This window comes from Drosophila willistoni (assembly GCF_018902025.1).
Source record: "Drosophila willistoni isolate 14030-0811.24 chromosome XR unlocalized genomic scaffold, UCI_dwil_1.1 Seg144, whole genome shotgun sequence".
NCBI classification, from domain to species: domain Eukaryota; kingdom Metazoa; phylum Arthropoda; class Insecta; order Diptera; family Drosophilidae; genus Drosophila; species Drosophila willistoni.
In genome coordinates this window covers 2,292,557-2,318,292 of record NW_025814057.1, presented here as the reverse complement: position 1 = coordinate 2,318,292, position 25,736 = coordinate 2,292,557, and the positions used below count along the sequence as shown (strand labels likewise).

Here is a 25,736-nt window from a genome sequence, read left to right as displayed (position 1 = left end):
CGTTTGTGTTACGCAAATTGAAGCAATTTTCATTTAAATCTATCTTTAATTCAACAATAAAGATTTCTTTTATTTTGTTGGACAGTGCTATTAGCATAACTGTCAAAAAAGTTCCTATTTTGTGGCTTATTGGGTGCAACATGGCGTATGATTAACATATATGTATAAATATATTAAAGCCTTTCGTTTTTGGTCTTTCTTTTATCAACTGCCAATTTTATATCTTCTTTATAGAGTCCCTTTTATTGGGCACATAATGAGAAGCGAGAGAAAGATAGAGAGAGAGAGATAGAAAGCGAGAGATATATGATTACGATTATTATTATTATCATGTGTACAATTGCTTACAATAAATGGAAAAGCTCTTCGTAAAATTTTAGCTCAATAACTCAATCAGATTTCGACACAAAAAAAAAAAAAACAACAAAAACAGCAATAATAACATATATGGATATAAAATATATATATATACACAGGCAGACAGAACATTTTGATGCATGGCCAGAAATACAACACAGATAAGAAAGAAACGAAACAAGAAGAAACCAAAATCTGACCTAACAATGAATTTCTAATGCTCTTCTTCGGCAAGTAATATTTCTATTAGAAATTGCAAAGCCAAACGAAATTTTCTGTGTGACCCAAAAAAGTATGCTATTTTTTTTGCAATTAGCTTGTGTGATTTAATTGGAAAAAAAAAAATGTAATTCTTTAAGTTACTTTCAATGCTAAATATTTACTGGAACTTGCTAACAAAATTTAAAGATTTTTTCACTTTCTTTCAGATAGAAAGCCACGAAACTCATTCTAGTTTAGTAGAGTAACGAAAAACTGTGGTTAGATGGTTCGGTTTTCTCGTTTTTGGCTCCCTGACCACGTATATTTGTTACAAAATCGATGAATCAAAGTAAATTACCAGAAATAAATGAGATAAAATATGGGTAAGCGAGGCAGCTCGACCTCGCCCAACCATTTCCGCCGCAATATTAGCCAGGTGAGGTGAACAGGGCGCAGCAGCGCAGAGCAGCAAACGAAATGGAGAGTGACAGAGATGGAAAAGATGTTTGGACGGGGTGTGTCGTGTGTCTTTGATTTAGCAGGAGGATAAACTGCAAGTTGACCTGAAAAGCAACTACTCTACGTGGGGGGGTTTGAAACTACATAGCTAGTTGTCGCCTCCATTGTGAAATGCTGCTTAGATGAATGGCAGCCACTAATATGGGGTGGGTGGGGAGGTAAGAAGTCAAGAGGGCCACCCTCTTGGGTGTATAACACCTTGTTCATGCAAACCCACATACACACACATGAGTGATGTGTGTGTGTGTGTATGTGTGCCGCTGCAGGAAATTGAAAAAGTTTGTATATGCCAGTGGAGAACTTCCGTTTCAGCTGTTCCGTTTCAAGTGAGTTCGAGTTGAGTGAGCTGCGGCGGTGGCGGCGACTAATTTAATAAGGCAAACGCGAAAGACACATGGCCACTTTTTACTACACACACACACAAGCACACACACACACGTACAGATCCTACATAGACACACACACACACACAATGCTTTCTCTAGGCTGCCAAATTGCCAGTGTTTCTTTACTTTCTTTTACTTTTTCTAAACTTTTACTCTTCCTTCGAATTCTTTCTTTTTTTTCGCCCTTTCTCCAAGTAATCATATAAATATTTGTTGGTAACTGTGTTAGTTTTCCACTCATATATATATATATGTATGTATGTACATATGTGTGTGTCAGTCTGTCTGTGTGCGTGCCAAAAAAAAGTTTTGCGTGTTGCGTGTTTATTAAAAAAAAAACCAAGAGAATAGAAAATAAGGCAGAATTGAAAGAAAGAAACTTGTCCCTTCTTTCTTCTTTTTTAGCTTCACAAGGATAGCTTTTGTCTGACCCATAAAGTGAAATTCATGGTCAGAGTCCAGTCTATGGAGAGTTTGAGGCGTGTTTTGCAATTTACTGTATTCAAACTTCTTACCGAAAAAAAAACAAAGTATTCAAGCGAAACAAGTCTTATTCAATATCGTGATTTGTACGATATGAAATTTTCTTTTTTTTAGCGATCATTTGATTTAGTTTAATCTAGGCCAAATTATTTAGCAAATTAATTCTGATCTCATTAGGCATGTTAATGCCATTTAATTTCAACTTTTTATACATGCTTTTAATGAGCTAGTATCCAATGACCAGCAAATCATATGGACTGAAATTGTGTCAGACACGCCTAGCCTAGCTAGCTCATTACATGGTTGGGTCTAGAGTCAAAGCCGCCGAGTCATATTCGTAGGGACTCTGGGGACCTATAGAAGTTTGCCTCCACTCTTGCCCAGACGACTCTCAAAAGCAATTCACTTATGCACACATCATTATTATTATTATTATTATTACGATTTGAACAGTTGGCCATTCGAACCGAACTGAACTCCGACCCCAAGCTATACTACATGCTACTTGTTGTTTAATTTATCGTCTAAACCAGGGCAAAAAAAAGGGGAAAAAATATTGTTTGCCTTTGCCACTACAGCACTCCACCACCATTCCAGCATTGTTCCCCATAAGTTACTCAATGGTGGCCAAATTCCCCCTTTACCCCGAGTCCTTTCGCTCTATTATGGCCATAATAAACTCATTAAAATGCAACACGCTGGTCACTGTCAACGCCAGTCGATGAGGAAGGTGGGGGGTCCCTCTACCATATGGTTGAGTGGTTCCTTTTCCGACTTGACAGTCGGCTATGGTGGTTTAGCATACGCAAAGGACCACAGTAGTAGTAGGAAAGGGCCCTGGTCTCCCTTGCCACTGAATGTTTTCCACCCCCGTTTCGCAGGCTAAAAGGTTTCTCTTTTTTTTTCTTCTTTTTCCTGTTTTTTGTTTACATTTTACTGGGCGCGTTTACTGCTCCTGCTATGGCGGCTGCTGTTGCTGCTCCTGTCGCTGCTGGCTAAGTGGGTCAATGTGCTTTGAACTGATTAGTGTTGGGCCTTAACTATGACCATCGTGATGATGACGATGATGATGGTGGTTGTGGCCCATGCTACTATGCGTGTTGGTCATACTCAAATGTTCCATCACGTTTCTTAAAGCCATATGTCCACCATACACACACACATACACACACGGACAAAATCTACAGATGCTATGCATAAATTTTATTGCAGAGGCCAAGCAAAATCGATAAGATATCGTTATGTATGCTACGGTCCCACACTCTATTCCAAAATTTTCTCACTCCCTGTCATAACGAAGCCAATAAATACAGGAAATTATTAACACACACACACACACACATACATTTTGAAAATGTACACTTTAAACAAATAAATAAACCAAGCCTCTATGGAATTTTGTGAAAACTCATTGATAAGTCAACTAACTAAAGCGAATGTCCTTTTCGTTTCAACTTGCGTTAAGTGCAAACAAAAAGAGGCAAATCGTTAGGGGGGGGAGGATAATTTAAACTCAGTTAGAAAACCAAGTGCATCATTAGATTCAGCCTATTCATTTATCTATTACTCGACGATTCATCTCATATAACTCCACTTAAACAAAACCAAATCAAATTTATGTCTGAACTGCCTTCTCTAATTAACGCAACATTAATTATCAATTGATATATGTAAATTCCTCTAGATAAAGGTTATTTGTAAGAAAAGCTTTACTTCTCATAACTCAAGCGAATTGCCATGGCCTTCCTTTGGGGTCGTAGCCTAGTTTTAGTCTTACTAATACTTAAGCTATCAGACAAATATGCACATTTTTTTCTTCAAGTGTATGAAATGTTTTTGCGTCTGCTTTTCTTTTGGTTCTTTTCTTTCCGATTTTTTCGGTTTGTTTATGTTTTATGTATAGCCAGCCCCCCTCAAAAAAAAAATATATAAATAATAATAAATAAATAAATAAAATGCGTAAGAGAAAAGAAAAGGAAAATAAAGATGTTTCAATGCGTCAAAAAATTTAAAATGAAAATGTTTATATTTATGTTTATATTCATGGCCAGTCATTCAGTCAGTTAGTCAGTCAGTCAGTCAAGGGACGGGGAAGGATGTGTGGGCGTGTCTACGCAATGGGCTATCATTAGTGAGGCAAACTTTTTCAAACAATTTGCAAATTTTATGTTTGTTTTCATTTGACATTTTGTTGGCTCGTATTTTCTGTTCTGTTCCCTTTCCATATATCCTAATGCCTAAGCCGCTTGGCTCACGATTGCCATTTCTCCTTGCCTCTCCTCTCCTCTCCTGGTCCTGGCAAGTTGAGTAACTTCATTTGGCGTTTATTGACAGCGACAACTGACAAACACAATGTCAAGCCCCCGCTCGCCAAAAAAAAAACGAAACAGTAAAAACAGCTACAACAATAACGGGATGTTGTAACTTTTTATCAAGTTATTAACTTATCTAATTCGATTATGGCCCATGCTCAGCCTCAGCCTCTGCCTCTGCCTCTGCCTCTGCCTCAGCCCCTGCTGCTACCTCTAGTTCAGTTCCTGTTCGTTTCCTTTCTTCTCCCAGACGCGTCACTTCCTTCTTCTCTCGCCAGTCTCTTCTCCTGTCGATGTGGCAATGCCGTTTACATAGCAAAGCAATTCAATTACAAATGTGGCAGCACCAGCATAGAGCAACACCATCAGCAACAACAACAACAACAACCACATTGTCAAAATGGCTGCCTAGACAAACAAAGAGACAGAAAGACAGACACAAAAGAAGAGGAAGAGGCATAGGCATAGGCAAGAGCAACAAAATTCTTCGAGTTCGCGATTTTTCCTTCCATTTATGTCCTGTTTATGCCTCAACAAAATTTCACGAATTATTCATATTTCAAATTCTTTTAATATGTTTAATTCGTTTGCTTGACCAAACATTTTGCATTACTTTCAGTAAATAAATTTATGAATTCTCAATTTCTTATATTTATATTAACATATTTTTTAATAACCAAAAATGTCGTCATAGAAGTTTAGATCTTAAAGAACTTAAAGAAGAGAAGAAAAACAAAAGTTAAAATTTAAAAGATGATACCAAATCCTAGTTATCGAGCAAAGAGCCAAAAAGCGACACAAACAGGTGGGCATGGTTAGTAATTAACCAGAAATCAATTATTCAGATCTCTAAGACTTACGACACAGATCAACTTAGTTAATAAAAACATTTAAATTAAATAAGCTTTGAGTTTTGAAAGCATTACTCCTAAAAAAGTAGTCACACATGGCGGTCGAAAAAAAGTTATCGTATAAACTAAAACTAATATCCTGTCTCTCTCTCTCTCGTTTTCTCACACACACACACACACACATATAGTCTATGTTTCTCGGTTGATGGCTGGACTTAGCCTACAGTTTTTACTTTGACAGCAGCATCAGGTTCTTTTTGTCAGTTAAATTTTTACGATTTGTTGTCAAAGCCCGCATAGAACATTAAACTGTCTTCGTGTTTTGCCTACAGGCCAGGCACTGGCAGGTCGCCGCCTCTTTATTTGTCATTTTTGTTTTTTTTCTTGTTGGAGAGATGTAGATGGACAGAGGCGGGGAAGGGCAAGGGGAGACGAGATAGAAGAAAAAGTTGGCCATTTGTCTGGCTGTCGCTTTTAGTCAGTTATAAAGTTTTTAACCTTTATGGAGTGCGGCCCATTGTTGCTTGTTGTTGTTGTACGTGACCAGCAATTGCTACATTGTCATATACTCACACACACACACTCACACATATATATACATTTCTATATATGCATGCATGTTTTTAGTATGTAAATGTATATCTACGCTCTTTGCAGTTTTTGTTTCGTTTTTGTCATTTTTAATAGCATTGTTTTGTTTCCTTTCCCTTTCCCTTTTCATTTTGGTTTTGTTTTTTTTTTTTTTTTTTTGTCCTGCGTGTACGTGTATGTGTGTGTGTGTGTTGGTTCTTTTGTTTGGCAATTGATTTGCGCCAGAGAAAAGAACAACAACAGCAGCAACGAAAAGAAACATACACAAAATATGATAATAAAAGTGGACAGACAATGGATACACCTCCCCGCCCCATCTACAAGCACCCCTCCAAAAAAAAAAAAAAAAAAAAAACTTTCTCCTGGTATTGACCTTTTCCAATCAAACTTGTATTTTGTTTTCTTTTTTTTTTTGCTTTTTTTGTTTGGCCAAAAATGTTATTGAAAGCAGCTTAATGCGACAAGTAAGCTGTTCCATTATGCCACAACATGTACCAAAACAGGACAAAAAGAAAAAAAAGAGAAAAACCGGGGGACAGGGACAAGACCGAAAAATATTCAACCATCTGAGAGCCAACTGTGCCTAATTTCAATTGCATACTTTTGGGAGCTACTTGGGCATTGATTTAGACTCTCTATTGATATGAACAGATTTCACGAGACCTTATACAAACAAAACTATTGTAGATAATATTATTAAAGTATTAATTTAAAAACTGATCATTATTATTTGAAATGAATAAATTAATATAAAGAAAATTTGTTGCCTATTAAACTTTATCTTGATTTTTTTAATCTGATTAGATTTTTTTAAGCGATTTTGCTAAAATCCGCTCCTGTATGGCCACCACACTTGTCTCTCATGCATAATGCTTTAGCATTGTTGTGTTCAAAACTGACAAAAAGCAACTTTTATATTTTTGCACAGAAAATTGAGAAGAAAAATTTGCTTATTCCGGACAAGAAGAAGTCATATTTAGCTAGAAAAGTGGAAAGTGGAAGATGGGGAAGATTCAAGGAAATTCATGAACAGGATTTAGTCACAAATACCAAAAAACAAGAGAAAGCTATACAGAGAAAGGCAGTGAGAGAGCGAGGGGGAGGAAGAGACGTAGGAGTAGTAGGTAATATGTAACTGCATAAGTATGATTGATGTTTTTGCTAGCCCAACTTCAATTACCAATTCATAGGGGAAGAACCGGAGATGGCTAACAACAGAATCATCAAGCTTCAAGTTAGACAAGCAACAACAAAATCAGCACCAAAAACAGCAGCTACAACAACAACATAAAACAAATGCCTACGTTATGTTGCTGCTTTTTGCGCTTCAATTGTTAGTGAAGAAAAGCAGCTAAATGAAATGACGGACGGTGAGGGCGACGACGGAATGGCAGAAGAGCAAGGCAAGAGAGAGACGGCAATGCCGCTTGGCATTGTTGTCAGAACAATTTCTTTTGTTAAGTGGGCTAAAATTCTCTTGCCAGCCCAGCTGACTCTCCTCCAGACTTCCCCTCCCAAATTGCTTCTCTTCCTTCCATTTAATGTTTGCTTTTATAATTAAGCGATTTTTTAATTAATTTTTGTTTGTTTTGTTTGCTTAAGACACATTACGCATACGCCACATGAGACGGCGCCTTAAACGCAAGCAAGCAACATGGCTTTAAGATTACCCCCTTTTGTTTTTTTCACTGACTTCCCGTCTGAGCATGACAATGACATCCTTCTGACCCCGCTGCTGACAGCAAAGAACAACTAAACGAAACGCCAAGAGTTAACTAAATGCTCGACAGTTGCATTTAGAGCAATGGCAGAAAGAAACTACAAAAAAACAAAACTTAAGGCTAAAAGTTTATCTCAACTGTCGCTGACAGGCTTGAGGCATTTTTCGCCATAACACGCCTCCCCCTCAACTGCTTCATTCCATAGCGATCGGCCCTTTATATATATCCGGTGCCGCAAACACTTCCTGTTTACAATTTAAACTAATAAGCACAGGCAAAAGGAGTCCAACAGAACGACAACAACAACAACAACAATAACAGCAACATGGATTGCAAACATTTTGCCTCTGGGTTTAGCTTTGGCTATGGTTCTGGTTCATCATCATGCTCGGCATCATCATCATCATCGTCATCATCATCATCATCCTTGTTGACTGGCATCGTTTTGAATTTTCATTTTAACGCCATTTTTTTTTCTTCCTGCCTGCCATATTCAATAAATCGAAATTGACATTTGCCTTAGCAGGGGGTATCCTTCGGCTTATTCGTATGCAGAAACATATTTACATATGTATAAAGTGCCAAGGAGAGAAAGAGATGGACTAAGAGAGAAAGACAACAGAGCGGATATCCCACTGGCAAGTACATATTTTATTGGCTCTATGCCAAAAGGAACTCTCTTATTTAAATTGCCATTTCAATAGAGTTTTCTTATTAGCTTCCTAATGAAATAGATTGATAACCGATCAATCGAATCGTATCTCTATTGGTTGATAAACAAAAACCAAGCGTTTACATTCTTTCTTCAGGAAAATTACAATTAGTTGCCATTATTATGTTTGATTTTTTTCGTAAATGTTTTGAAATATTTCCAATTTCCCACTGACTGCTAGTGAAAAATCTTTGACATTCCAAGACTTTTTCTCTCTCATTTCTCGGCATCTGTTTATTTGGTTAACTGTTAATTAACATGGATTTTCAACACTTTTTGTGTTCCCTTGCTAGGATGGAACTCTATTATTTTCCTCACTTTATTCGCATTCCATTCAATTTTCACAATTTTCACAATTTTTGTTTCACTCCATGGCCTCCTCCATGTCGTTCCTTATCATTCCACAACTTGTTGAAACTCAATTAACTTGTTCAACAAGAGGGTTACAAAGGGAGGGCCGTAGGCTGAGCAGTTCTTTCTTTTTTTTGTCGTTTTTGTTTTTTTGCTCCTTTAAAAACGTTAAATATTTGCAAATACTTGGGCATAAGGACACTTGAGACAAACACAACAAAAAAAAAGCGCAATCAAAATGTCAGTATTAAACAATAAACGTTAGCTCAAAATTTTACATAAACTTTTTCTTTTTAATAATTTTTATGATGAGCAGAGAGCAAAAGCAGACAAAGACGAGTGGTTAAAGGGAGATTGGTTTGTGGGCTAAAGTTGAGGGGCTTGCTCTTGGAGCTGGAGCGGGGGCGGGGGTTGGGCTTAGGCTCGGGTCGGGGTCGGGGTTAGGCGGCGAAAACTGTCAGCCTGTCAACGTGTTGCTATGAGATGAGATGAGAGCCAGTTACCGTTACTTCTACTCACAATGGTAGTAAGCAAGAGCGAGAGAGAGAGAGAAAGAGAGTGGCAGACAAGGAAAAGGAAAAAACGAGCAAACGAGAAATTGAGTGGCTCTGGGAGATGAAGGCGGAGGATAGAGAACGTTGGAGAGGAGTGCGAGAGAGCATTACAATGTTTACGTTATCTCATTTAACACTTGAAAAACTTTTACAAACACACACACACACACACACCCATGCACAGCAGTGCTGTCGCTTTGGCTTTTTTCTAGCCAGTTTTGCATACCTTTGACTTGAATCCAACAATCAACGGTTTCAAAGATAAAATCATTTGTCCCAACAATATATTATTTCTCTTTAAATAATATATAAAATAATATACAGTTCAAATACTCTAAAATTCACAAAAGAATAAGCGACAAGCTAATTGTTATTCTTTAGTCTTAAGTCTTTACAGTCTCGTCAATTTCTAGAGATCTCAGATTGGCAACTAGAAACAGCTAATTAACTCTTCCTTTAACTACTTTTTTTGATTAGACCTTGAACAAAGGACCATCTGTGGTTTTTTACCTGAGCAATTTACAAATAAAGATTTGAAACTTAACTTTCTCACCAAATTCTCAGCTCTGATGCATAAACGAACATGTCTACTGTCTGCTTCTTTGTCTGTGTCAGTATCGGTATCTGTTCCTGTGTGCGTGGCTATGTGGCTTGGTTTGTGTGTGTGTGTGTCTGAGTGTGTGTGTGTTGTCTTTTAAGTAGGTGCCTGGTTTTCTGTCTGCGACTGCTATCTCCTTCTACCTTACATTTATTCGTTCTGTGTTCTCTCTGTTGCAAAGGCATTTGCACATTAACAGTGTGAAAAATTATGATGGAGACATAAAACAGTCAGCTGAGGCCCTGGCAAAGAGCAACAAAAACAGGTTTACTTTTGCTACCCTCGCAGCGCAGACCTTGTCACATGTGTGGAAAAAAGTTTCAATGGTATTAGTTGGTTGGTTGCCTGGATGGTTTGGTTGCTTGGTTGGTTGGTTGGTTGGTTGGTTGGTTGGTTGAATGGATGGATGGATGGATGGGTGTTGTTTTTGGTGCTTTTTGTCTGTCTGCTTACTGTAATGCATAAATCAACAAAGCCCAACCAGCCGACTCCCAAGAGAGTCACAATTAAGAGGCGTGCCCCTGCACCTGTCCCATGTCTCCCATCTTCTGTCCCCTGCCGCCCCAAAAATATACATACCTACGTTCATTGGGCCTCTGGCTCAATATCAATAATAAATGAGAGCTCAGAAATGTTAAGAATTGAATTGACTTGGTCTGGCATATATAAATCAATCATATGACAAGCTGATAAACATCCAAAAACAGCTATACAAATATGTATTTAAGTGGTCACACACACAGAGAGAATAATCTGTGAATGTGTGTGTTTGTTGCGCGTGCTTCGGTATGAATGTGAATGTGAATGTGCCACTGTATATGCATTTGCTTGAGACAATAAGAGCCAAGTAATTTCTGGGTTTTGGTTACGCATTTATTGGATTTTCTCCCAGCTCTTGCTACATGTATATTGTATGCTGCTATTTTTAGATCAGCTGCTGCGCAACAGTTTGGAGCTAATGTCTATTTATAGACAATGAAAAGCTTTTCCTAGCCCACAAACCGACCCGACCCGGCACCTCTCCTTTCCTATCAAAACCCTCCCATTCCACCGCTCTCTTGCTCTCTTCAAAATAGTAAGAGAATAGCAATTTTCCTATCTTGTCTTTGCATGCAAGGCAAGCAACAAATATTTTAAGCTGATTCATAAGTATGCTACACTTTCTTGTATACGTACAAAAGAGCAACGCAAGGCAAGCTCAAAATAGTATGCTATAATTTTGCCATTAAAATAAATATAAACATGAAAACAAGGAAAAGAAACACCAAAGAACTCAAGCAAAGAGCACATGAAAGTTATAAACGTTTTCATTTATAGAGCCAAAGGATGAATGCTTTCAACTAAAAAAAAACTAACAACCAAATCTTAGAGAATTTCAAGATTTCTAGACTTTAAATAAGTGACCTAATGAAAAAAAACCAATTAATATCTGAAACAACAACTTTTGCAGACAATTCTGGAGTCGAGCAAGCCCTATATCCCTCGGATATAGGTATCTCGATTCGAGGCATTGGATAGAGAGATGTCTTGACAGTAAATCGGAGCTCTGTTTTTATTTTCCCCGCTTTTGAGTGTGCGTGTGTGTGTAATCGCTTCAGTTTTTCGCTTATATGCACTTTGCCGTGCCAAACTAAGTGGTATGAAAATGTGTTTTCTGTTTTTTTTTTTTTGCTTTTGCATTACTTATACTTCATTCTTGATTCCTCTTTCTCCATTTTGCTTCAATTTGGCCGTAAAGTATGCAATGCTGTTTCTCCTTCTTTGCATTTCAAATGTGTCTAGTCCTTTTCTTGCTCGTTTTCGTTTTTTTTCTCCCCTGTTGTATGTTAAAGAAAAGCATTTTCTTTTCTCCCTCCCGTAGCCTTAACCCATTTCATCGTGTTCTCCCTTTTTTGCGCACAATTACGCAACAACAACAAGGACAATAAAAGAACAAGCAAACGAACAAAAAAAAAAAAAAAGAAAACAGAAAAAAGAAGGAAACGTAACGAAAGCATGGCCCGTAATCAGAAAGACGTAAAAATTTTCTACAAGCAGGTAACAAAAATATTTGAAATTGCTTTTTGCTTTCTGCTCATAACCTTTCTACCCTATCCATCTGCTATGCTTTGCCTTTCCCGCCTTGCCGTGCCCTGACGCGTCCCGCCCTATTCCTTTTAGTAGCACTTCGCCTTACTTTGGCCTTTGCTTTCGGCAGCATTCCATCTGGCTCCTGGTTAATGGTATACATTTTAGGCAACGTTTCGTCTGTTTCTTGACATTTTTTCTCCTCATCCTCATTCGGTCTCAACCTCGGTTCGACGCTTGATAAGGTTAATTGCCCAATTTTTTTTTTTCTCTCTCTCTCTCTACACCTTTTTTTTTGGGTTTGCTTGGTGGCAAAATTCCTGTTACATTTTTTGTCATTTTCATTGAAACATATCGAATTTTGATTTGACATCGCTGAAATTGATAGACAGAAATAACTGAAATATTTTTCATGCCTTTTTCCAACGCAGTTTACAGGGAACAAGCAGCAGGTCATCATATATATATCTATAGTTATATATGAATCGCCAATGTCAGTTGATAGCCGTCATGGCAACTATTCACATTGTTACAATGTAAAAAGTATTACAATCAGATTCAATAAATACATAAATACATACAAAAGCATATGAATGGATACTCGTATTTGTATATTGAATTTCTCTTCATTATTATTTTTATTGTATAATGGCGAATGGCCCAAGGCAGCCAAAAGCTTAAATTACATACAAATGTTTTTCGTGGTAACGAAATATAATTGGGTAAATATTGTGCTAATTGATGTTATTAGAGAAACTTTAGCAAACGTATTAAGCATCCCTTTCCGAACATTACACCTTTCACTTGTTATCGTTTTTCCATTAAAAACTATCGAAACATCTATTAGCGGACTTGAAACCAATAATATGAATAATTTGTCAGCTTTGCGAAACTAAAACACACACATTCCAGACACACAAGAAGCACAAAAAATGGATAAAGTTCTTAACAAAACGTTCGAGTCCTGTGTGTCCTGTGTGTTTTTGACGCCCCATTTGCAGGTGACCACAAAAACCACAGGAGGAAAAACATAAAAACAAACTGAGCAAACAAATGTCTGCCAAGACAATAGGAACAAAAAGCGAAAGTGTCTTAACTACAATAAAATAAAAATAATTATGACTAACCGACATACTAAAATAAAAAAGTTGTTTCTTTCAGCCTATTTTATATTCATTTCTTTCTATTTTTGGTGAAATTAAAAGACAACTTGTAACAAAATGCAAAACAAGGAGTAAAAAACAAGAACAAATATAAGAACAAAAGGGGCGGTCAAAGTCAGAGCACTTGAAAGTTGATTTTAATGAAATGTCCTTTGAAGTTGCACCAATTGAAGAGGTCGGCAAGAAAGCCAAAGCAAAACAAAATACAGGCGGACAGACCTGCGGTTGGTTAAAAGATGGAAGCAATAAAAACAAAAACACTGCGGGGAAAAAAAAACGGAAGTCAAATGGAAATTATGATAGTCCTTAACAGAAAAAAAACAACAACACAAAAAATAAGGAACTGCTAGAAATTATGTAATCAGCAAGAAGAAAATAAAAGCGAAAGGAATAAATTTGAAGACTTTGACTCTAGCCTAATATCAAAAACAGGAAAAAAGGGGGCAAATGATGATGATGAAGGAAGTTGGTGGTGGTGGGGAGGGGTGTCTAACAAAAATATGTCTCGATGTTAAGTGCTTCATTTAATTAACAAAAGTTGACATGAAAGCCATGGCCTTATGGCTACCTTCTGTTTTTGCTTTTGCTGCTTTCACTCCACTTGCTTGCTCCTTGGAGAGCCCGCACCTTTCGGATGTTTGTGTCCTCCAGTTATTTGCTCTACTTTTTCTTTGCTTTTAATTGTTTCTCCTTTCGCTTCAAACCGAAAACGAAAGGGTACACTCATTTCCGTAGAGCCTTTGTCATCATCCAAATTGTAGGCTACTTAACCGTGGAATACGCAGAGTTTGGCTAGAAATTAAGTACAATTCAAGAACCTTTTAAGCTCTATTTCTAATCCGAAACTATGCACGATTTTAAACGATGCATCTATAGGCTTAAATGAAATATTAAGATTCTTCAAAAGAAGAAGGCTTTATATTTACCATCTACATCAGGAGACAAGTCGATTTAAATTTTATGAAAGTTGTGCCTCAAAAGGGCAGAATACTTATGTAGGTGTTTGGAAGAGTGAGCGAGATAGCCTGAATTTTCACAAAAGGAAACTTGGCATATTCTTTCAGCTTAATATTCCTCTTTGAACGTAAAGTAACCTGAATAAAATATGCAATACAATTTCTGAGTGGGCAAAAAAGAGTATCTGTAGTTCAATATAACATTATTTTGTTATCTCTTTTGTTCTATTAGTGTTTGTGTTTTCACCATGACACGTGGCTTAACACACACACACACAAATACATGTATACATACTATAATACTCATACGTCAGGTGTGCCATAGAAAGTGGCTAGAAATACTTTTAATTAATTTTGCGGTGCTGCCAAATTGGTAATATCACTAAAATTTGATACCCATTTACATATACAACTATTTATATATGTATAAGCAGAGTTCTTTTGTGTTAGTTTGTCGGCGAAAAAAAAAATATGAAAAAAAGGTAATTACAAAACAACAGACAAAACAGTAAATAAGTTTTTGGATTTTAATTAATTGCCTCAACAGGAATTTATGCCAACTACTCTTCAACATCAATAACAAACACTTTTACACATTCCCCACATACACATACACATACATATATCTATCTTTATGTATGTATTTGTGTGTGTATACAGTAATTTGTTATTACATTTTTATCTTCTCTATTGTCATTTTAGTATAAAAATCATCAACAGCTGCGCATTTCACAGACGACAACAACATGCCGTAAATCTGCAAATGACATATATGTACGTATGTATAAGGAAACAAATTGCACCACAGTAACACCCAAGTACAGGGTGATTCGTCAAAATGAGACCCCTTGGAAATCAAACATTCATTTAGCCAGGCCGCCAGGAGGCCATTCTTTCCCATTAAAACAAAGGTGTGTGGAAGTTATCTGTCTACCAACCTTTTTTATCAGCAATAAGACTAAAACTACTTGGGAATCACAACCAAATTAAGTGAAAATGGGAATGGGAAAACTTACAAGAAATGCCTTCTTTAGCTATTTGTCTCAAACCATCCAACTATGATTCGGAATATCAAAATTAATGGTATGTGGGCTCAAAAAATGTTGAATCACCCTATTAATAAATAATTATAATTATTATGTTTGTATATCTTTATAATATATACACTTATACCTGGCTTTAACACTTGTTGTTCATGTTATACATACATACGTGTATATCCCTGGATGATAACGCTGAAGTAATTAAAGTTGCCTCCGGCCGGCATCAATTAAAATATAAAAACAAGAGTTTCTATTTGTTTTCCATTGTTTTGAAAGCAAAATATGACTCTCGGTTTCGGTTTGTTTAAATTCATTTCCAGGTTAAATTCATTTCCAGGTGTGTGTGTGTATGTGTGTGTGTGTGTGTTTGTTGATTCTTAAAAATCAAATATAAAAATAACAAACTGTTAAACAAATATTCTGTTCAAACAATTTTGGATTGAACTCGATTTGTTGGCAAATGCATATTTGATTACGCGATTTTCCATTTAATAATCAAAAAAAAAAAACAACAACAACAACACTCCTCATAAACAAACATCAAATTTCATTCATTCTTTTTCTACTTTGATCAATAATTTATGGGAAATATATTTCTGAATAAATTTTCTTTTCTATTGAAATTTGTTTATCAAATAGTTTGGCGTATTAAAATACTTTCGAAATGATGTTGGCGATCAGTTTCAATAACTACAAAGACGCAAAATTATTAATTTGAAATTCCAATTAAATGTTGTGAAATATTTTTGATTTACAAGGATTAAATGCCCTGACCAAATATCAACACTTGACTTTTGACCATCGATAAATAAATATACACCCTTTGCTTTGATGTATTCCAATATAAATATACAAACACACACACACACACACACACACACATACATATCCATATATTGACATACTCAGACATACTCGTTTATATATAAAAAAATATGTTAATAAATAATGAATTGATATATTAATATCGCTGGCAGGCGAGAAAATTAAAAAGACAAAAAAATAGAAAGAAAGACTTTTTTCTCTTCATAACGAATGAAGAGCAGAAAAAAAAACTAACAAGAATTATATAGAAAAACGAGCACTTTAAATATTTCATAACAATTAAAAAACGATAAAAAATTCATTACGCTGAGCATAAATTGTTATTAAGCATAAATAATGAGACAGTTGGAACGGAAACAACGATTGGAGAGCACAAAGAACAACAAAACAAGAAACAAAAAGTGGACCAAGGACTCACCTTTATTCAGCAACTCTTTTTTTCCTCCTCTTATTTGGGTTCTCCGTTTTTTTTCTCCTCTATGGCTGCATAAATTGGCACTTGGAATAAATCAACTGGCCACGGCGCGGAAATTTTAATGCAAATTTAAAAATGTTGGCCACGATTTCCCCACTCGTTGGGTATTTTGATTCGAATTTTTATTTCATTTCATATTTTGTAGAGCGCAAAATTTTTGTTTTTTATTTCCTTTTTGTTTTTGTTGTTTTTGGTTTGTTTGGTTTTTTTTATGCAACTTTTTTGTTAAGCACTTTTAAAAAAAATATAACCGAATAACGGAGAAATAGAGAAGAGCCAAGGTTGTGGATAAAAAGGATCGTAAAATAAATATCCTATGTGTGTATGTGTGTGTGTGTGTGTGTGTGTGCAACAGTTGCCGTGACTGTTGCCTTTACCGTTATACCCTTGCTAGTTGTCCACAACCAACAAATGGGTTTTTATTTTTATGGTTTTAAGCGAGCAATAAAAACCAAAAAAAAAAAAAAAACAGGAAAAAAAAGCAACAAAAAAATAACAACAACAAACCTAACAGAACTGTGCAACAGTTTGCAATTATATGCGGCGAATGGGGGCGGGTCGAGATGAGTCGAGCCGAGGCAGCGGGGGGCGTGTTTGTGACAGTGCAAAAGGAGAAGAGAGTGCGGGATCCCGTTATAGAGCTGCTTGGCTGCAATTTGCAATTTGGCTTTTAATTGTTTTTCCGGTCCCAATTTATTTCAATTTAATTTTCTTTTCAAAACAAACAAAAAATTCACGACGCGCACTTTTAATTTAGCTACAAAAAAGAGCAGCAACAACTTTGTCTTAATGTTCGTTTTCTGTCTCTGGCTTAGTCTTCGTCTTCTTCTTCTTCTTCTTGTTCTTCTTGCTGCGTTTCTTCTTTAACTGCAATTTCAAATATCAATTTCAACTCAAGCTTCGGCTATTGCTGCTGCTGTTTATTTTGATGTTGCTGTTGCTGTTGCTGCTGCTGTCTTTTTGTTTAGCTGTTAATATTGCTGCTGTTGCTGCTGCTGCTGCTGCTGCTACCTTTCAGCGCTGCCTGCCATTTGCAAACTGACTTGCTCCAGTTTTGTGTTTCACCTTATAAATGCGAATCGCTCCTGTTGTTATCCTTAAATGTGAGTCCTGCTTCCAGCTAGTCGGTTTGTCTCGTTTGATAAGAACGTTTCTGTGTAGTAAACGCGAAGTGTGTGTGTACGTTTATCAGTATGTGTACGTGTGAGTGAGTTAGACCAAGAGAGAGCGCAAGCGAATTTGTAATTCGAGAGCTTCGAAGAGAGACAGAGAGAGAGCGAGTCACACCAGCTGCTCTTGGAAGGCCAACTCAGGCGATAGTGAGAGTGAGTGAGTGAGTGTGAGAGAGAAAGCGATGCATAGATGTATAAAAAGAGAGCGCCAAAGCTCCTGCTTGTTGCGGTTCATTTGAATTCAAATTAATAGCAAGTTCAATTTAAAACACCAAATAATTAGATCTTCAAATTAGATTTCAAAATTTTGTTTTCGAAAATTCTGTTCTTATTTGTTTATTAACAGTTTACAATTCATTAAACAAATCTTCACAATCATAATATATTAACTGAAACTACAAATAGGCAAGAAAAAAAAAACTTTCGAAATTTATAAGTATCCAATATTTAAAAATTTATACAGACGAATTAAAAGAATTTTACATTTTAGAAGATTTGAATAAAGACTAAAAAGAAAACTCAAAAACGTTTTACAAATAATTTAAATTAGTTTCTGTTATTTTTTATTTGAAATTGTTGTTATTGCTTGAAATTGTATTTTTATAATTAAAAATGTTTTAAAAAGCATGTTCAATTGTTTTATTTCGGTTTACTAACGTTTCTTCTAATTCATATTGCAAAATTACTCGTTGTTCTTGCCTTCGTCTCTCGCCTATGACTTTCTCGCTCTGTCTCTCTCTCTCTCTCTCTCTCTCTCTCTCTCTCTCTCTCTCTTCTATCTCTTTCTTTCAAAGAAAGAGGTTTGTAAGTATCTGCGTTCATGAATGAACACCCTCCTGTTGCATTTGTTTTTATTGTAAAAGTAGGTAATGTGTAGGCAGACTCTCTCAGACCATACATGATAGATAGAACTCAGTCTCAGCTAGGCAGCCACCCAATATACGCACACGCACACGCACACACACACACACACGCATACAGGCTTGAGCTTACACCCAATATCTCACGCTCTAAGCTCTTACGTCTGGCCCCTGAAGTTCAAGATGAAGGTTATGCAGGCGAATACAAACTCCAAAAGCGTTTTGAGTTAAAGCTTTCTCTCACGCTCTCTCTGGCACTGTAGCTCGGTCGCTTCCTCACACCCTCATTCTGGTTCACTCTCTCTTTCTCTCTTGCTTTCTCTCTCTCACTCTGGTTTTTCATACATTTGGTTTAACATGTTGCTGGGGACTTCGCGAAGACGACAAGGACAACGATTTGTTTTGTTTTCTGTTTTGTCGCGCCCCAAAAATTATGCTACAGTTTTGTGAGTGTGATGAGCTCCATTAAACGACTGACGGTTTCCGTTCCATTCTGCGTTTATAAGCGATTGTTTCAGCTATTTGGCTAAGTCTTGTCGTTGCCTCTAGATACCATTCCCTTTCTGACGACCCAATTTCATGCCTTCACGTACAGAAAAGGCCCCAAAGAGCTTGAGTGTAAACGGCATGGCCAAGCTTAAAGGTATTTCGGAAGACTCCAGATTTTGGCCAATCATATCTTAGGAATGATTGGCTTTAAATTCTTCACCTCTTTGGTTTCTTTCTTTACATTTGATACAACTGAGATTCGGTTGCATCGCTATTGAGGGTATTATAAGACAAAAATTGAGAACTGCAAGTGCAAAGTAAATTTGGCATCTTTTCATGCTGATATTGGCTACTACATACCTACATATGTACATACATATGTATATAAGCCCTGCGACAACTAAAGCACCAACAAAGTGCCCAGTATCCCATTGCGTTTCCCCTACATGCTGGCTTCGATTGCTCTTTTTTGGACAGTGAAAATGATAAAAGTTTGCCTCCAAACTCTTGGTACTATCTTTTTCTTAATTTGACTTTGGACCAGCGTCAGAGTCAAAGTTGTTTCGTTGTCAATGATGTGAACTTTTGAACTTTGATTGGCTGACTACACGTACACTAAGCCATACAGAGAGACAAACACACACAACAGCCCGACGTACATACCTTCAAAAGGTTTTACAGTCAAAGTTAATTCCTCGATAAATTAAATTTTCAAAAAGGGGGTTTCACTTTATATTCAGATAATTCACTTAGTGTGCAAAATCCTTTATAATTGAGTTTCTTTTAAAATGTGGTCGGAAAACTATTGAAACAATATATTTGCCCCCCTTTCATCTGCAGTTTTGTTACTGAATATTTATTTGTGTGCTTTAAGCCATCACTTGCTTCAACGTCAAGTCTTAAAATTAGTAATTTATATTATTATGTATAAGCAAAGCCAAGCAAAGGCCAATGAAAATTCCATAGATAATACCAACTTTACTTAAATACTCAGGCCACTTCCAACCCAACAACAAAAAAAACAACAACGACCCCATGATAGCCTGCAGGCAGACAATTCTGCATCCGAATGCATTCCATCAACTTCATTACGTTCATGCAGAGTGAGGACACAGCACTAAGAAGGAGAAAGAGAGAGAGAGAGTGCGTGGGGAACAAAAGCCATTCAGGTAGATGGTTTGCCTTTGGGACTGCAGCAGCTTAAGCTCAGATAAGCCTGCATGCTATAGCCTTCCCTCTGGCTTCAAAATGGATTGTCCCACGGTGCTGTGTAGTGTAGGGTGTAGTAAAAGAGCCGGGAGGAGTGTGAAATGCAAATGAAATGGCTCAAAACAAAATGCCAAAGCGCAATTGCAACAACTGACAGAAATGTCAGTCAGTTAGTGAGCCAGTCAGCCAAGGCAACGCAACAACAGCGAAGCAAAATAAATTGCTAAACTGCCGCAATCTCCACTCCATTCCACTTCCGCTCTCCCCCTAACCTTGATAGATACATACATATAACCTCACCTAACTAACCGCAAGTGATACAAATCACTTTCACTAATTATGCTTTAGTTTTGAAAAATCTAATCGCCCACATAAACACGCAATCGTACTAAAATCAAGAAAAGAAGCAACAACAAAAAAAAGAAGAAGCAAAAGAAAATGGGTGGCAAAGGTGAAAAAGCGACAAGCCAAGCCAAGCGAGGAGACCAAATTGAAAATGTTGATGAGAGCAGTTGGTCACGATTTGGTCATTAATATTATTATGGCCAGACTTTAAACGGTTTTGATTATTTCTTATTAAGTTGCTTCACTTTTAATGATGGTCACAACAAAAAAAAAAGACAACACACACACACACACACATATAAATAGAAATGTTTGAAATCAATAAATTAAATATTAGGCAAAGACAAAAAATAATCCCAATTAGAAAGGCAATCCAATCCTAGCAATCCTTTCATCTTTAAACTTATTAGTATAAAATATGTTTAATTTGTAAAGCTCAATTTTTAAATATCTCTTAATTTAATTATAAATTGTTAAAGGCAATAGATTTGTCACCATTATAAAGTTTTTATGCCTAATTCCCAATAAGAGTAACGTATACGCCGCGTGATCCCAGTTAGGCTAGTAATATTCAGCAGAATTACAATCCCCATGCTGATCATATGAGTGGATTGGAATTTATTTAACACAAAAAAGAAATTGAAAACAAAATGTTAAAGTTATCTTAGCATTGGAAATCGTTCATATTCTATGGAGAAGATAAAAACGTAGCATACTTTTTTGGGTTCTCCAATTCAATGTTTCGTTTTTTTTCGATTACAGTTCATGGCAATTTTACAGTTACGTAGGGGCTATTAAGGCGACAAGCGACGATGGCTTTCGAAGCACCCGGGAGTACTCGACGCTCCCCGATCGGTGGCGGGCATAACAAATATCTGCTAAGCCACAAGCTGACAGCTCTCAATGTTAGTATTAGTGTTGTAGTTTCTTTTCTGTTTTATTATTATTTTTGTTGTCGTTGTTGTTGTTGTTGTTGTTGTTGGTCTTTATTTGTCTACTTCTTTAGGTGGACAGTTTTTGATGGTGGCTACTGCTGCCATCCCCATTACCATCCCCTCACTGTCCCCGCTGTCTACGAGAAAGTATGTGTGTCTGCCTGACTGTCTGTCTGTATTGCCACATGGGTGTGACCGCATTTGCACCTGAGGTCACGAAAAACCTTCAACTTGTCGTTTTCGTTGTCGTCGTAGTTTAGTTTAATTAAAGTTTTCTTGAAATTTTTCGTTGTGGATATTAAGCGAATTGCTTTATTTGCTTTATTTCTCTTCTCCGTCATTTCATTCGAATTGAGTAATTTATTTGACTGCCACGACACGCGGCATATAACAGATTTTGCGGGTAAACGACACTGTCTTCTCTTTACAAAGTTCTAAATACATTTATGACTATTTATTTTTCATTAATTTAGAAAGAAACAAAAAAAAAAAAGGAAAAATAAATTTTACTGTTTTTTTGTTGGTTTTTTGTGTGTTTTTTTCACTTTCTGACTGTCGTCTACAAAGTTTTTGTCACGTAAATCAATTAGTATGAACGATTTTGTTACCTCAAAGAGTCGTTGGGTTGGGTTGGCTGTAGCGGGAGGCACAAAAGGTGCACAGAAGCAAAGGAAAGAAACGACACCTGCTGTGTTATTCCTCAAACTCAACTCAAGCTGAGGGTCATTAAAACACAAAACTCAAAAAAAAGAAGAAGTAGAGAGGGGAAAAGGACCAGCTATATAAAGATGTGAAAGGACAAAAGTAAACTCAATTCGTTTCTTCTTTATATTTTCTTTCCTTGTGAGCAGCATATAAAAATAACACAAAAAACTCTCTTCAATTTCACACAGTACTCACAATTTACATTTCTTTTTTAACTTAAGACCTGTCAATTGGTTTTTTTTTTTTTGGGTCAATTAAAGTGTTTCAAGGTCACACCTAACGCTGCTTGTGTGTTTCTGTTTAACTTGTCATAAATTTTTTGCGCCAAGCCTCTTCTCTCGGTGTCTTTATCTAGAGTTAGACAGCTGGCCTATGCCTTATTGCCCACTAACCATCATTCCACTGTCTGTTTATCTGTTCGTTTCTGCCTTTTGGCATTCTACCAGCTGCTGCTGCTGCTGCTGCTGCTCTAGTCTATGCCACCAATACGAGGGCAGATACCAAAATGGTTAGAAAGTCAAGAAAAACATTCAATTATCAATTCTTTTTAGTTTCTTTTGTGTCTTTTAACGACAGTTTTCACTTGTGATGTGATAACTTAAAGAAAAGCTTTCAAAAGATTGCGTATACGACATATTAACCCTTTTGATTTCGTTTTATCCAACAAATTTTGCTTTAGCTTAGTGAAGTGCAACTAACTAAAACCTAACAATTTGTAAAAATTCTCAATGCATTCTTCTGTTTTAAGCAACTTTTCTGTTAACCCATTAGGCTGAAGGGCTTTCCATTTGCCAATTTATAGCAAGCAGTGTTTCGTCTGCCGGTGTGTGTGTGTTTTTCTTGAGAGTTGCGTGTTTCTGGTTCGGCTGTCTGCCTTGTCTGCCACAACTCCCCATAATGGGGGGTGTTATTCCCAATGATGATCGATGCTCTGATGTTGTTCCTTAAAATTATGGCCACTGATATCTGGACACGCACAAAATTCGCTGTCGCTGTCGCTGTCCTTGATCCTGGGTTATTGTCTGACAGGGTTTTTATAGAGTTCTGTTCTGGTTTGCATGAAAATTGGTAATTTTCATTTAATTTATTGACTAATTGCATTTACACTAAACTAATGGGAAAACTCTCTCACTCTCTCTCTCTTTTTCTCTCACACGCTTTGTTTTGTCAAAATGCCAAATAAAATGGCAAATTTATAAATTTCTATCACGCGGAGCGAATACGAAAGCAGGAGCTGGACAGGAAAGGCTAAAATGATAAATATACCAAATCAACGGCCTCGTCAAAAATATTTGAAATGTTAATTTACAAAATACATCTGACCGGGTTTGAGTTTATGAGTTTAATAGTTGGCTAATAGATGGCCGTGTGCGATAGGCTTTAAAGTTTTCCCATTTTATTGTTGCCCCCGTGTACCGTGTACCGTGTCGTGCCGTGTCGTGTCGTGCCATGCCGTCGCCACTGTCAAATGAATGTCAACAAGTTCCTTTTCCTCTTATGGTCCAGGAAATTCTTCTTAGTTGTTTACCAAAAATCTGCAGGTGACAAGGTCACAAGTTGCAACTGAAGTTGTCAAGTTTCCAATTAGGGGGCATCAAATAGTTTTTCTCCCCCATCGCCCATCCATGCAGCCCACAACAATAAGGAAAACTTCAACACCCTGACCATCCTTGCCACAGATTAAGTTAAATGCTTAAAAAAAACCCATAGATATAAACCCATAGCCACCGCAACAGAGAGGCTGATAGAAAAGAGATTTTATTTGTACTCTTTTTTTTTGTTTTCCTATATATGTAACTTGATAAACAAAGTTTATAGTTACAATTGAGTGGTAAATTTTAAATATTATTTATATTTCACCAAGCTCAAAGCTTCAGTTGGCTGATTTAATGATTTAGTTTCCAGGAACTATTAAAATAAATAAATAAATTGGAATTATACAACTGACGGGCTGCAGTCGTTGATTGAAGTAAAGTTAAATCCATTGACCCTACAGGTAAGACTTTCCATTGTTGATGTATGGATATGTATATATATATGTAAAATTTTATGTATGGAAAAATATGTATATGTATGTATGTGTATGGATATGTAAAATGTTGGAGTATATATATATGTATTTAAAAATTTCTTTTTCTCTTTTTTCTTTTTTTTTTTTAAATATGAAAATATGGAATGGCGATATGCAGAGGTGTGAATGGATCGGATTTCTTTATATAAATTAATGTTTTTTTTTTTTTTTTTTAATATGATTTCTTTTGCTGTGTCTAACCGATATGCCCCCAACTTTATAGGGTGTCTGGTCACCAGAAATGTCTAAGTGTGGCTTTTATATGTGAGAGGGTGGTTCACTTTCGTTTTTTTTTTTTTAAAAATCTTTATTATTTGTATTGAAAATTTTCTTCTCTTCGTTGAAAACCACCTTTCACTGCGCGCACACTTTTCCCAGGAGTGGACTGTATTTGCACAAAACCTTTATTTTTGGATTTAATGTAGCACTGGATATGTTTGTAATTTTTGTCACATTCACACACTCTGCTTGCATATACATATATATCTTATATGTAGGAGATCACTTTTTTCGTAGGTTTGATTCACTGCATACATACATATGTGTTAATATTTTTTTGAAATTGCGAAAAAATATATATTGGAAATAGGCAAATAAAATATGGCGCCTTATATACTTGGCCTATATATGCCAAAGTGCGAGGAAAAAACTTGAAGTGGGCGAACCAATATGGCGCCTTATGTACTGGACACATATATATGTATGAAAATTTGGGGACCAAAATTTTCTCTCCTTTGAGGAGGAAAAATTTGCGCGAAAGTAATTTTTACTTGGATTAGGAGAATCAATGGCAACAATTATATGTATGTGAGTATGGGTACGGATGCTGGAGGCATGTACATGTACTCATATACCTATAATTTGCAAAAAAATTACTTAGCTTGAAATATGGATGAAATTCCACCGATGCTAGTGGTTCGAGAGGATCTTAGTATCCGGCTCGAAGGACCAAATGTATTCGTAGGGGGGTTGAATTTCCTAAGTAGGCAGCTAAATGAATTTTTTCCTTAAAATGTCTTCCTTCAAGAAATTGGGCACTGCAGCAATCTCACTTCAATGTTCTTTTTTATTCACTTGTAAGTTTGACACTAAAACTAGCTTAATTAAGAGCAGGGCACCAAGCCCCGCTTGGAGCGAAGTGTGGGGAGTTCTTTCGTGGGGAGAGCGATGGGCACCATCGGGAGAGCGGCGCGAGGTGAAAGCTTCCGCCTCCTTTAACCCTTGTGTTGCCCGGTTGGGCATAAACAGTTGAATTAATCCAATTTAAATTGATGGTTAGTTTTCGAAACTCAGTTAAACTCTGCGCGCAACAACAATAAGTCAAAATTATTTTTTTTTTCCATGAAGTAAAAACAACTTTAGCTTAATTAGTGCAAAAATTGAAAGCATTTATGTGGTGGAGACCAAAAAAACAAAACTTTATCCGAGTAGTTTTGAGTAGAAGAGAACCGGAGACGAACACGGAGACGGAGACAAAGCCAGTACAGCACAAGACAAGGGCGAAAGTGGAAACGAGGCTGTAGGTGAGGGTAAAGTGAGGGAAGAGAGTGTAAGCACTTTCATTAAATTTTGAGCGGACTTTTTGAGTTGTTTGTTGTTCCTTGTTGGCCATTGTCTAAAGTTATGGCCAGCTAATTAGAAACTCCTAGGGAAGGATGGGAAAAAAGAGAGGCAGAGACAGAGAGAGAGACAGCGAAAACGCCCTTGACTGGACAGAAAAGGATATCCTGTACATTTTGTTTGTTAACTAAACAATGTGTGAGGTGCAAACAGATACATACATAC

General features: G+C 36.6%; 1 protein-coding gene across 2 annotated transcripts in view; it reads right to left on the bottom strand.

Moving 5' to 3' along the window:
* The window catches only part of LOC6639051 (BAI1-associated protein 3), a 63,207-nt gene extending 46,915 nt beyond the window's left edge, over positions 1-16,292 (bottom strand). For both annotated transcript variants that reach the window (XM_047012003.1, XM_047012002.1), the window contains exon 1: positions 16,109-16,292. The gene's annotated coding sequence lies outside the window, so the exon portion shown is untranslated. The remainder of the gene's footprint in view (positions 1-16,108) is intronic.
* Positions 16,293-25,736: the final 9,444 nt, after the last annotated feature.